Below are 14,043 nucleotides of genomic sequence, written 5' to 3'. Positions count from 1 at the left end.
ACCACAGAAAAATTTCCGTATTGAAGTCCTAACCCGTAGTAACTGAGACTCTGTGACTGTATCTGGAGATTGGGCCTTTAAAGAGGTAATTAGCTGGCGCCCTGATCCAGTATGACGGGTGCCCTTATAAGAAGAGGAGGAGACATCGAGGATGTGTGTGCATAGAGAAAAGCCCACATGAGGACCTGCAGGCCAAGGAGAGAGGCCTCTGGAGAACCCGACCCTGCCGGCACCTTGATCGTGGACTTCCAGCCTCCAGAACTGTGAGAAAACAGGCTTCAGTTGTTTATGCGCCCCCAGCCTGTGGTATTTTGTTATAGCAGCCCAAGCCTTCTAACACACACTGCTTCTTAATTTCCTCACTGGGCTTTCTGCCGAGTCTCAGCTCCTTTCAATCTTTCCTCGACAGTGAAAACACAAATCAGATGATGACATTTCTTTGCTGTGAAAAGCTTTCCGTTATTTCAGAATGAAATTCATAGCTTTCATGTGACATCTGAGACTGTTCTGGTGTGTGTCCTACCTACCTATCCAGTTTTCACTGCCATCCCCACAGATGTCTCACCATTATCCAAACGGCTCTGATTTCTCACCTCCCCACTCTGCTGAACTGTCCCTTCTGCCTATGACACACTTCCCTTCCTCTTGTCTCCTAAGAGAATCCTTACTCTTCAGATCTCAGCCGTGACGTTATCTGGTCAGTTACCCCCCCCCCCAGTCTCCTAGGCACAGTTAGGTGCTGTCTTTTCCCTGCTCACAGGGCTCCCTGTACAGTGTGTTATGACTGTTACCTTCAGGGTAACTGCTTCCTCTGGGCTGCAAGTCCTTGAACACATATCTGGTCATTCAACTTCGACCCTGGTGCCAGAGCAGCTCCCTGCACTTGGAAAGCACTCAGTTGGCAGGCGAATTTGCTAATTCAAAGCTTTATGGGAGAAGAATCAAGATGCTGGAATAGAAGGACGTGGAGTTCACCTCCTACCACAAATACATCAAAGATACTCATACATGTGGACAGTTCTCACAGAATACCTACTGAACGGTGGCAGAATATCTCAGACACCCAAAATTGCAAGAAAGATCTCCACGTAACTGGGTAGGACGAAAGAAAAAAGAAATTGGGATGGGACCTGCGCCCCTAGGTGGGAGCTGTGAAAGAGCAGAAGTTCCCACATCCTGGAAAGCCCCTTCACTGACAGAGAGATCAGCCAGGACAGAAAGGGAGCTTCAGAGGCTTGGAGGAGAGTGCAGCAGCAAGTTGGCAGCAGGCAGAACAGAAAGAGAGCTGCATAGATGGTCCACGCCATTGCCCTGCACACACCAGCCTGAGACGTGTTCGCTGCTGGGTGTGAGTCCGGGTGCTAAACTCGGACTTTAGAGGACAGACCCAGGGAGAGGGCTGGTGTTGGCTGTGCGGAGACAGCTTGAAGGGGCTGGAGGGTGGTATGGCTGCAACCAGGGGTGTACATGGAAGAGGCCTGGGTCTGCCATAGAAGTGAAACGCCTTCATTGAGTGGTGCATGAAGGGAAAGGCTGGGCCTCCACAGCAACCTCACTCTTTGTGTGCTCACAGTGGTCCTGGTGCTGCCATTGAAACCCCACTGTTAACGTGCGTGAGGGAAGGGAGGGGCGGGGCCTCCCTAGCAGCCTCTTTCTTGGTGTGCTCTCAACTGGCTCGGTGCCACCTCTACAAGCTCTGGGAGCTCGTAAGTGCCAGCAGATTGCCCACATGCAGAGGCGGGGTTGAAATGAGAGCTGATCCCCAGGGGCCGCATGACTTAGGAAGCCGGGATGATATCTGAGCCCTCCCCTCACAGCCATGTGATCTGCAGATTTAAGCCACCACCACCAGCTTTGTAAGCTCAGCGCCTACAGGACTTCCAAGTGGATGATGGGTACTCCCGCAGCTGGGTCAGTTCTGGCCTTAGCAGCTGTGGGCTCTGTCGGCACATGCACGCAGAGGCAGGGCCAGGGTCTGGGCTGCCTCCATAGTTCCCATGGTGGGTCCAAGTGCATGACTGCTGCGGTCCTGGTACCTGACTTCAGTGGATCTGCACTGGTGGCTTTGTGAACAGAGCACCTGAGGGACACCAGGGACGATTGCCAGCATTCCCACAGTTGAGCCAGGGCCGAGGGCAGTGCCAACAATAGCATCGTTGGGAGCCCTCACAATGGGTTTCAGGTGACGCCACAGAGCGCACTCCCTGGTGGACAACTCCAGCAGAGGAATACTCAGTGGCTCATCTCCCAGTGGGCATGCTCCAGTCCCACCTATTCACTCCACAGCTCAGAAACGGATCTGGGGGCTTCTACTCCAACAACGAGGGAGCAGACCCTGCCCCACAATAGGGCAGTGACAGCCACAGAGCAAAGAGGAGGCCCCGCTCAACATCCCGTGCAGGCTCTGGTCACCACAACACCAGTCACACCCCCTATCAAGGGGATAACGGCCAGCACACACTGAAGAAAGACATGGCAGGCATCCATACAAAAAACAGCCCTCACACCAAAAATATTAAAACCACACAGGCTACAAAGGGATGCTCCCTCATAAAAACAACCCTCCAAGAACACAGTAGATAACTGTTTCTCCTAAACTCATAGAATCAGAGAAATACAAGTAAAATGAAGAAGCAGAGGAACCACTCCCAATTAAAAGATCAAGAGAGTTCCCCTGAAAGAACAAACAATGAAACAGACCTCTTCAGACACCACCATAGTGAAAATACAGAAGGAATTAAAGTTTATTGAGGGAATTCCCTGGCGGTCCAGTGGTTAGGACTCTGCATGCTTTCACTGCTGAGGGCCCAGGTTCAATTCAGGGATCTAAGATCCCACAAGCCATGTGGTGTGGCCAAAAAAAAAAAAAAAAAAAAAAATTATCGATAGAAATGCGAATTACTGTAAAAAGGAACTAGAAACTATAAAGAGGAGCCTAGAAAAATTAGAAAACTCATTTCCAACACAAAAGCTGAGCTAAAGGCAATGAATAGCAGATTGAATAATGCAGAAAAACGAATAAGTGATCTGGAAGATAGAATAATGGAAATCATCCAATCAAAATAACAGAAAGACAAATGGAAAAAAAAAATGAAAGCAATATAAGAGACCTATGGGATAATATAAAGTGAGCCAATCTACACATAATAGGGATCCCAATAGGAGAAGAAAGAGAAAAGGGGTTCAAAAATGTATTTGAAGACATTATGGCTGAAAACTTCCCAAACCTAAAGAAGGAAACATGTCCAAGTACGAGGCGTACAGAGGGTCCCAAACACCAAGACATACTGTAATCAAAATGGCAAAAGTTTAAAGATGAAGAGAGGATTCTAAAGGCAGAAAGAGAAAAACAGAGTTAATTGCAAGGAAACCCCTAGAAGGCTACCAGCTGATTTCTCTACAGAAACTTTGCAGGCCAGAAGGGAGTGGCAAGATATATTCAGAGTCCTGAAAGGGAAAAATCTGCAACCTAGGATACTCTACCCAGCAAGAGTATCATTTAGAATAGAAGAAGAGACAAAGAATTTCTCAGACAAGCAAAAACTAAAAGAATACAACAATACTAAACCTATCCTAAAAAAAATCTTGAAAAGTCTTTTCTAAATAAAAAAGAAGCAAGAATCTATAGCAAAGAGAAAAATCACAATTGGAAAGTAAATCAAATAAGCCAGTACACAGATTAAAAAATAAAAAATAAAAACATTTTTGCAAAAGTGATGATATCCGCAATGAACAGCAGCAGGATAAACATGAAGATGTTGTAAAAGAGGACGTCTAAATCATAAAATGTGGGGGAGGAGAGTAAGAACATGTACATTTTTTTTTAGAATGTGTTTGAGCCTATATGACTACCAGTCTAAAGCAAGTAGATACAAGAAGGGCTTAACATACTTGAAAAACAGTAATCAGAAATCAAAGGCATACAATAGAATCACAAAAATCAAAAAGAAGAAAAAACAAGCATTATACAGAAGAAAATCATCAAACTACAATAGGAATAACAAAAAGAAAAAGAAAGGAAGAAGAAATACAAAGTCAACTGGAAAACGAGGTTTAAAATGGCAATAAATACATATACAATAAATACAATAATTACTTTAAATGTCAGTGGACTGAATGTTCCAATCAAAAGTCATAGAGTGACAGATAAAAAAACAAGAGCCTACAATATGCTGCCTACATGAGACCCACTTTAGGGCAAAGGACACACATAGGTTGAAAGTATCAGAATAGAAAAAGATCTTTCATGCAAATGGAAATGACAAGAAAGCGGGGGTCACAATACTCATATCAGACAAAATAGACTTTAAAACAAAGTCCATAAAGATAAAGAAGGACAATATATAATGATAACAGGGTCAATAGAAGAAGAGGATATTACACTTATTAATATGCACCCAAATACATAAAACAAACGCTAACAGACATAAAGAAATTGACGGGAATACAATAATAGTAGGAGACTTTAACACCCCACTCACATCAATTGACAGATCTTCTAGACAAAATCAATAAAGCAACAGAGATCCTAAATTATCTAATAGAACAGCTAGACTTAGTTGATATTTTCAGCACATTACATCCCCCCAAAACAGAATACACATTCTCTTCAAGTGTACATAGAACATTATCTAAGATTGACCACATAACAGAGCACAAAACAAGCCTCAACAAATTTAAGAGGATAGAAATTATTTCAAGCATCTTTTCTGACCACAATTGCATGAAACTAGAAATCAATGACAGAGAAAGAAATGAGAAAAAAAACAATTACAAGGAGTCTAAACAATATGCTACTAAAAAACCAATGGGTAAACGATGAAATCAAAGAGGAAATTTAAAAATACCTTGAGACTAATGGCAATGAAAACAACCATACAAAATCTATGGGATGCAGCAAAAGTAGTTCTTAGAGGGAAGTTCATAGCCATACAGGCCTTTTTCAAGCAACACGATAAACCTCAAATAAACAAACTAACCTACCACCTAAAAGAATTAGAAAAAGAAGAACAAACAAAACCTAAAATCAGAAGGAAGGAAATAATAACAATCAGAGAAGAAATAAACAGATTTTTTTTTTAATAGAAAAAAATCAGTAAAATCCAGATCTGGTTCTCTGAAAGGGTAAACAAAATCAACAACCTCTGGCCAGGCTCACCAAGAGAAAAGCGACAAGACCCAAATAAACAAAATAAGAATGAAAGAGGAGAAATAACGACTGATACCACAAAAATACCAAAAACCAAAAGAGAAGACTATGAACAATTATATGCCAACAACTTAGACAACCTACAAGAAATGGACAAGTTTCTAGAAACAAATGCTCCACCAAAACTGAATAAAGAAAAAAAAAAAAGTAATTTGAACAGACCGATAACTAGAAGTGAAATAGAATCTGTAAAAAAAACCCCAAAAAACAAAAGCAAACAAACAAAAAATCAAATGCCTACAAACAAAAGTCCAGGACCAGATGGCTTCACAGACCAATCCTACCAAAAATATAAAGAAGAACTTATACCAATCCTTCTCAAACTCTTCCAAAAGATTGAGGAGGAAGGAACACTCCCAAAGACATTCTATGAAGCCACCATCACCCTGACACTAAAACCAGACAAAAACACTACCAAAAAAGAAAATTACAGGCCAATATCTTTGATGAATGTAGATGCAAAAATTCTCAACAAAATATTAGTAAACTGAATCCAACAACACATAAAAGAGATCATATACCACGAGCAAGTTGAATTCATCCCAGGGTCACAAGGATGATTCAACATATGCAATTCAATCAATGTGATACACCACATCAACAAAAGAAAAGACAAAAAACACATGATCATCTCAATAGATGCAGAAAAAGTATTTGATAAAATTCAACATCCATTCATGATAGAAACTCTTACCAAAGTAGGCATAGAGGGAACATATCTCAACATAATAAAAGCTATTTATGACAAACCCACAGCCAACATAATACTCAGTGGTGAAAAGCTGAAAGCCTTCTTGCTAAAATCCGGAACAAGACAGGATGCCCACACTCACCTCTTTTTTTTTTTTTTAAAGATTTATTGATTGATTGATTGATTGATTGATTGATTGCTATGTTGGGTCTTCGTTTCTGTCTAGGGCTTTCTCTAGTTGCGGCAAGCGGGGGCCACTCTTCATCGCAGTGCGCGGGCCTCTCACTGTCGTGGCCTCTCTTGTTGCGGAGCACAGGCTCCAGACGCGCAGGCTCAGTAGTTGTGGCTCATGGGCCTAGTTGCTCCGCGGCATGTGGGATCTTCCCAGACCAGGGCTCGAACCCGTGTCCCCTGCATTAGCAGGCAGATTCTCAACCACTGCGCCACCAGGGAAGCCCACACTCACCACTTTTATTCAACATGGTTTTGGAAGTCCTAGCCACAGCAATCAGACAAGAAAAAGAAATAAAAGGAATCCAAATTGGAAAAGAAAAAGTAAAAACTGTCACTGTTTGCAGATGACGTGATGCAATACATAGAAAATCCTAAAGACACCACCAGATAAATACTAGAGCTCATCAATGAACTTGTTAAAGTTACTGGATACAAAATTAAGATACAGAAGTCTGTGGCATTTGTATAAACTGCCAATTTCTGTTATCAGAAAGAGAAATTAAGGAAAAAATCCCATTTACCGTCTCATGAAAAAGAATAAAATAGCTAGTAATAAACCTACCTAACGAGGCAAAAGACCTGTACTCCAAAAACTATAAGACACTGATGAAAGAATTTGAAGATGACACAAACAGATGGTTTGATGTAACATGTTCTTGGATTAGAAGAATCAATATTATTAAGATGACTATAATACCCAAGGCAGTCTACAGATTCAATGCAATCCCCATCAAATTACCAATGGCATTTTTCACAGAACTAGAACAAAAAATTTTTTCATTTGTATGGAAACACAAAAAACCCCAAATCACCAAAACAATCTTGAGAAAGAAGAACAGAGCTGGAGGAATCATGCTTGCTGACTTCAGACTACAGTATAAAGCTACAGTCATCAAAACTGTATGGTACTGGCACAAACAGACACATAGATAATGGAACAGGATAGGAAGCCCAGAAATAAACCCACACACTTATGGTCAATTAATCTATGACAAAGGAGGCAAGAATATACAATGGAGAAAAGACAGTCTCTTCAGTAATGGTGCTGGGAAAACTGGACAGCTTCATGTAAAAACATGAAATTACAACATTCTCTAACACCATACAGAAAAATAAACTCAACATGGATTAAAGACTTAGGTCTGTAAGACTGGATACTGTAAAACTGCTAGAGGCAGAACACCCTTTGACATAAACTGCAACAATATTTTTCTGGATCCATCTCCTAGAGTAATGAAAATAAAAGCAAAAATAAGGAAATGGGACCTAATTAAACCTAAAAACTTTTGCACAGCAAAGGAAACCATAAACAAAACAAAAAGACAACCCACAGAATGGGAGAAAATATTTGCAAATCATGCTACAAACAAGGGATTAATTTCCAATATATATAAATATCTCATACAGCTTAATATCAAAAAAACAACCCAATCAAAAAATGGACAGAAGGCCTAAATATACATTTGCCCAAAGAATACACACTGATGGCCAACAGGCACATGAAAAGATGCTCAATATCACTTACTATTAGAGAAATGCAAATCAAAACTACCATGAGGCATCACCTCACACCAGTCAGAATGTCCATCATTAAAAAATACAGAAATAATAAATGCTGCAGAGGATGTGGAGAAAAAGGAACTCTACCACACTGTTGGTGGGAATGTAATTGGTGCAGCCACTATGGAGAACGGTATGTAAGTTACTTAAAAAAACTAAAAATAGAGTTAGCCTATGATCCAGCACTCCCACTCCTGGACATATTCTGGAGAAAACTCTAATTTGAAAAGATACAGGCACCCCAGTGTTCATAGCAGCATTATTTACAATAGCCAAGACAAGGAAGCAACCCAAGTGTCCATAGACAGATGAATGGATTAAGAAGATGTGGTACGTATATACAATGGAATATTATTCAGCCCTAAAAAAGAATAAAATAATGCAATTTGCAGCAACATGGATGGACTTAGAGATTATCACATTAAGTGAAGGAAATCAGGCAAAGACAAATATCATATGATATAACATATGTGGAATCTAAAAAAAATGATATAAATGAACAAATTTATAAAACAGAAATTTTATCACAGACATAGAAAGCAAACTTACGGTTACCAAAGAGGATAACAAGAGGGGGAGGAGATAAATTAGGAGTTTGGGATTAACAGATTCACACTACTATATATAATATAGGTAAACAACAAGGTCCTACTATATAGCACAGGGAGCTATATTCAGTATCTTGTAATAACCAATAATGGAAAAGAATCCGAAAAAATATATGCATATGTTTAACTGAATTACTTTGCTGTACACCTGAAACTAACACAACATTGTAAGTCAACTATATACTTCAATAAAAAAAAAAATCATTTTGCTAAAGGTAAAAAGTTTTACTAAACAAAGAAAGGTTGGCTAATGACATAAAATTTATAAAACTACAGAAGGGGGACTGGTAAACTATATGAAAAAGAACTTTCTTCAAATGCTTTTAGCATGTTGTTTCATAGTTTTTTCATGATTAAACATAACTTTTATTTTCAGTTTAAGGGTGGTATGAACTTGTAAAAGAATTCAAGCAATTCAGGGGTTGTAACTGACCTAGAGAAATGATAAATACAATATGCAGTGATCTCTGAATTTATTTGATCAAGGATTTGTTTGTCCTGTATCTTCTCATTTGGAGCCCAGTGGGAGAAATTATGGACAAAATTATGTCTACGCTACCTTCCACTTCCAATATTTGTGTCCTATTTCTCTCTTTTGGTCAAAGGGAATTATAAATGTGACTCCAGAGTTGAAAATTGTGAATACAGTTGTCCCTTGGTATCTGCAGGGGATTGGATCCAGGACACCCCCAGTGGATACCAAAATTTGTGGATGTTCAAGTCCCATGTGTAAAATGGTGGAGTGTTTGCATATAACCTACCCACACCCTTCCATTTCCTTTAAGTCATCTCTGGATTACTTATAATACCTAATACAATGTAAATGCTATGTAAACAGTTGCTAGTGCATTGGAAATTCAAGGTTTGCTTCTTTGGAACTTTCTGGAATATTTTCTTTCTGAACATTTTTAACCCCTGGTTGGTTGAATCTGTGGATGTGAGACCCTTGGATACGGAGGGCCAACTCTACTAGTGATTATTCCTCTCTGTGTCACAAGTTTCCTCATTTGTAAAATTGGAATAATAATATTATCCCCTCCATGGGATTACCGGAGACACAAAATCAGTATAAAATGCTTAGTTTAGTGTCTGTTAGGTGATAAATTCTCAATATTTATTAGCTATTTTTGTTGTTATTTCCAAGGTGCTTTCCTTTATTTAATAATGCTCTTTAATAATCAGGGCTCCAAAAACTTTATATTTAAGAAATATTCTTGTAATCCCACCTCTAGTTTAGGTGCCTAGTAAATTCAAAAACAAACATTTAACCGTATTATGAGAGCTCAGAGTGTAAGAAACCCTAGAGGAAATATCCTTGAGATGTAAACTTTTGTAATGTAAATCATGGCTATTAATGTCTTTGTTTTTTCTGTTTAGAGACTTCATTTTCTCAAATTGTATTTCAAAACTCCAAATAATGAAATGCAAGAGTGAAACATCCCAATTACTTCAAGCAAAGGAGCGGTGAGTTATAGTCAGAGCACTAATTATGAAGCACAGCCATTGTGTTTCTCCTTCCTCACAGGCTCCCTTGCTGGGTGGCTAGGAAAAGACTACAGTACACTCTTTGTCTTCTAGGTTTTTGTGTTTCTGTTTACTTAAATGTACAGAGTGGAGAATTTCTCTTCAGTTCCTCCTGGGAACATTGTGAATTCAAAAAATAACATTTGTAAAGCTTTTTTCTCTTTCAGAGTGAATAAAAATTGTACACGTACCATCATTGTGGAACTCAAAAACAAAGTAAAATTAAGTGAAACATTTGTCACTTTAGAGGCTAGAATTTGCAATTTATTACCTAAGATTCTGTTTCCTCATACACCTCCACCAAGCTTGCTTCCATCAGCAGTGTGATAAAAGTAAAAAGAGAAGAAAGACCTAGATCAAAATCTGACCTGAGGTGCTTAGTAGCTGGGTGAATTTAGGCAAGTTAATTTTACTTCTGTGAGCCTACTTCTTCATCTGTAAAATGGGCTCGCATTGCCTACCCTGTTATCAAAGCACTCAGAACATAGTAGGCACTCAGCCAATTATCACCAAGGACCAGTCTACATACATACAAGCCTTAGCAAGGCACATGGTTTCAAACCAAAATGGATTTGAGTGCTTTGCGTGGGGTGTATATTCTCCAGGTGGCCACACTTCCAATCCAATAGCGTCACGCATTTACAAATACGTGCTCCAAGAAGGCTTCTGAGTTTGGCCCTTGGCAGTGGATTCTGTCCCTAGAGTTCAAATGGATAAGCTTCCCAGAGGAGTAAACTGAAAACACAGGTTTCTCTCCCCATTCATTTCACAACTATTCCTGTGGGCTGACTGAGCGGAAGTGGAGACCTACAAAGATGTATAAAGCATAGCCCCTGTTGGGGCCCAGGGCAGGCTGCCCTAAAATGTGCCTCAATGGTATACTGATTATTTTGAATTAAATTTACTTAAGAAATGGCCAATGCAAAAAGGACACTGACTCTCCGTTTGTCTCCCTGAAAACAGGAAATAAATCTCTCATGTGAAAAGTACGCTTCCTGCATCTGGAAGTAGAGGGACACTCGTCACCAGGGACCGGGAATTTGGGCTGAGAAGCCTGTATAAAGAAACCTTGGTGCTTCAATTTAGTACCCCAAGCCCACACTCTGTTTAGATTCTTCACTAATTAAGCACCCAAAGCCTAAGTTTCTTTATCCTGTCAATTCCTCCCAAGTTTATTGCTTCTTTGTCTAAAAAGTATAAAAGCTGCCTGCTTTTGGTCAGTCTCTGAGCGTCATTTTATGATCTCCCGTGCACACAAAATTAAATTGTTTTTTCTCCTGTTAATCTGTCTTGTGACAATTTTATTCTTAGTCCAGCCATAAGAATTTAAGAGAGGTAGAGGGGGAAATTTCCCCCTCCTGACACTCCTATCCAAGGAACTTTTCCATTCGATGATTTTTTAAAAATAGTTGGAATTAAAATTACATAGTATATTATGATCAGGGCAAGTTAGTATGGCAAAATTTAAAGGCATATAACTACCAGAATTTAATGAATTAATTTTCTGTTTTACCTTTAACTCTTCTCAGCCTTACGTCTTTCTCCTAAAGCTTTAAAAATGGAACCTCTAATTTTTCATCTACACTACTTCAGGTGCCAATTTTTAGTGTAAAATACAGTTTCACACTCTCAAAGACAAATGACCCCCAGGAGCCCTTCTGGACGCGGTAGCTGTCTGTTACCTCGGCCTCTCCCTATTTAGTTGTTGAAGTAATTTCCTCAGAGAATTGTGCATTTCTCTCTTTCAGAGCTATCTTTCTCTTCCCTTTGGTTTGACAGAAAAAGAAGAAATCTTGACCATGGAGGCTCCACATTTCCCAGCATGACTCCACTTTTCTACTCAGTAAAAGCAATTTCTCACTTTTTTCTAAGACCCAGTCAATTCTCTCCTTCTCCTGAATTTCTTTATAGCTGTTGCACATTCTTCCCTGATCCAAGTTGTTCACATGCAAAAGAGCCAGACTTTCCTCCAACATATATTAAAACAATATTGAAAAACGCATCTCAACAATTCAGCACGTTTTAAACCTAGATGTGAACGTGTCTCTCTACCACACATTTTTTAAATGAAGTAATCAAAAACCAAACAAAAGCCAAGCTTTGCTCTCACTCCATAAAAGTCACAGCAACTTCAAAGTTACATTTTTGTCCTGACTGTCCTTTTGAAATAGAGATATAAGTATTGTATATTTATAAGATTAAACACTTTTAGAATCATTAGAGGAAAGAAAAATAAATTAAACTCTATAGAAATTTCCAGAAGACCCCATAAAAGAAAGAGTGGCGTCAAGGGGGCATGCCCTGGCTGTAGCCTCAGTACCTCCCCCTCCAGGACTTCCCAGGTGTGTGTGACCATTTACACAACAACCCAAAGAGCTCAACTAAGTACCTAGGGTGACACTTGGCTTGTAGTAGACATTCAGTGAAAGGTAGTTGCTTCTACTTTGTACACTGGTGTTCCTGCCAACAGAACTAAGTCTTCCAACCATCTCTCTGTCTTCGTAGTTGGGATAATGGCTTGCTACTTGATTGCATCCAGCCACGTTCCCTCACCTCCCTGGATAAAATCATCACTGTTGGGAATGTCTAGGCATTAAGGCACAGCAGACGTTTTCTGTGAAAAGAAACTTTTGCAATTGTTTTAAGTGTTATATAATTTCTGAGAGTGTAGGGACATTTTACTTAGGCAGTCTCTTACTCAACCTGCAATTAAGAGATACTGAGGAGGTAATCTAGCTGTGGCTACGTTAACATTTCAAGATAAATCTCTCTTTACATTTATAGCGGCATTCCTTTGACATTATTTGCCTGAGAGCAGCAATTATTATGAGTCATGGTGACTTAACAAACGCAGCGCGCTTTCAATCAGAAACATGTTGTGAACGTTTACCGCGTGCCAGACTCCAGGAGATGCTGAGATTACAAAGACAAATACAGCCTGCAAGACAGAATCCTCTCACACCTTCGAGGAAGTCTCATTTCATAAATGGGCTTACTCAGGAACTTTCAGAAAAGCAGATTGTACGACTCTGACAGAGTGTGTGAGGCCAAAAATATCAACAGCCCTCATCACCAAGGCTCCCGTCCACCTTGGGTTGGTGGCTGTAAACATTGTTTCCAAAATCCTTGGGCAACTTCTCCATACATAATTTATGACCTTTGCTCCAAAAAATTTCTTTATCTGCTTGTGAGTCACTGGATGGCATTTTCTAGCAATCAACAGGCATTCTAGAACCCACCTTGGGAACCACGTGTGTAGATCTCTCTTTTTACTCCCAGCCGTACCCAACAAGCTGGTAATTGGTACTCCTGATCTTTTTTTTTTTTTCCTGGGCAGAATATCAACTGTAGCTATTCCACTTAACTGGTAATGAAGCATGGAAGAAATCAGGATTTTTACAAATAAATTGAAGGTGTGAGGATCCTTTTAAGTACAAAAGCTTTAGGTAAACACCCTGTCAAAAGTAAAGGATTAGGAAATATTAACGCTGGGCTTTGATTTATGATGTTAGGATCTTGAAAATAAACATTTACAGACTACAAATGGATTGTTTCATACCAGAGGGGAGCAAGCTGCTCTGTCCTTTACCTGTAGAACTTACAAACAGTGCTGGGACCTCCGTGTTTCTCTCTCTCTTGTTCCTCAAGCCCCAAGTCTTTGTGATTTGGGTTCAGCGTCGTTTGTGCTTTATTATAAATAATGCCCAAAGTATTACTCAAATCCATTTTTCAAAAACATACTTTTTACTTAAGTGTTCAATCTTATATTTTCATTCTTATTAAGACTTGGAAACAACAGTTTTGAAAGGAAAGCATCTCCAGTTCAAAGTGAAAAGGGTCATTGGGGAAAATATATCTTAGTTTTCAGAAATTCACTATAGACACGAGTCTTTGAAAGTTTGTTTTAAGCTGTTCAGGGAGATATGCCTGGTGGACATATCAGCCTCAGGTTGTGTGTTTGACTTAAAAAGTAATAGAATCTTGCCCACTTGGATAATACTCTTTCATGTCGGATTTCTTGTACTGTGTTCTCCCTTTTGGAAAAAGTGTAAGGTCTGGTTGGTATGGTGAAATTAGTTATGATTTTACTCGATTTAAAAATCTTTAAACGTTTACTTTTTACATATGGATTTTTTGTGAAGTTTCTGTTATGAGAACTGAGTTAGGTGGACAAGGCAGAAGAGCAGCTTTGTAGCAGCTTTTGGGGACTCTGGCTC

The sequence above is a fragment of the Eschrichtius robustus genome, chromosome 9 (assembly GCF_028021215.1).
Source record: "Eschrichtius robustus isolate mEscRob2 chromosome 9, mEscRob2.pri, whole genome shotgun sequence".
NCBI classification, from domain to species: Eukaryota; Metazoa; Chordata; class Mammalia; order Artiodactyla; family Eschrichtiidae; genus Eschrichtius; species Eschrichtius robustus.
Note: the sequence above shows the minus strand (reverse complement) of the source record.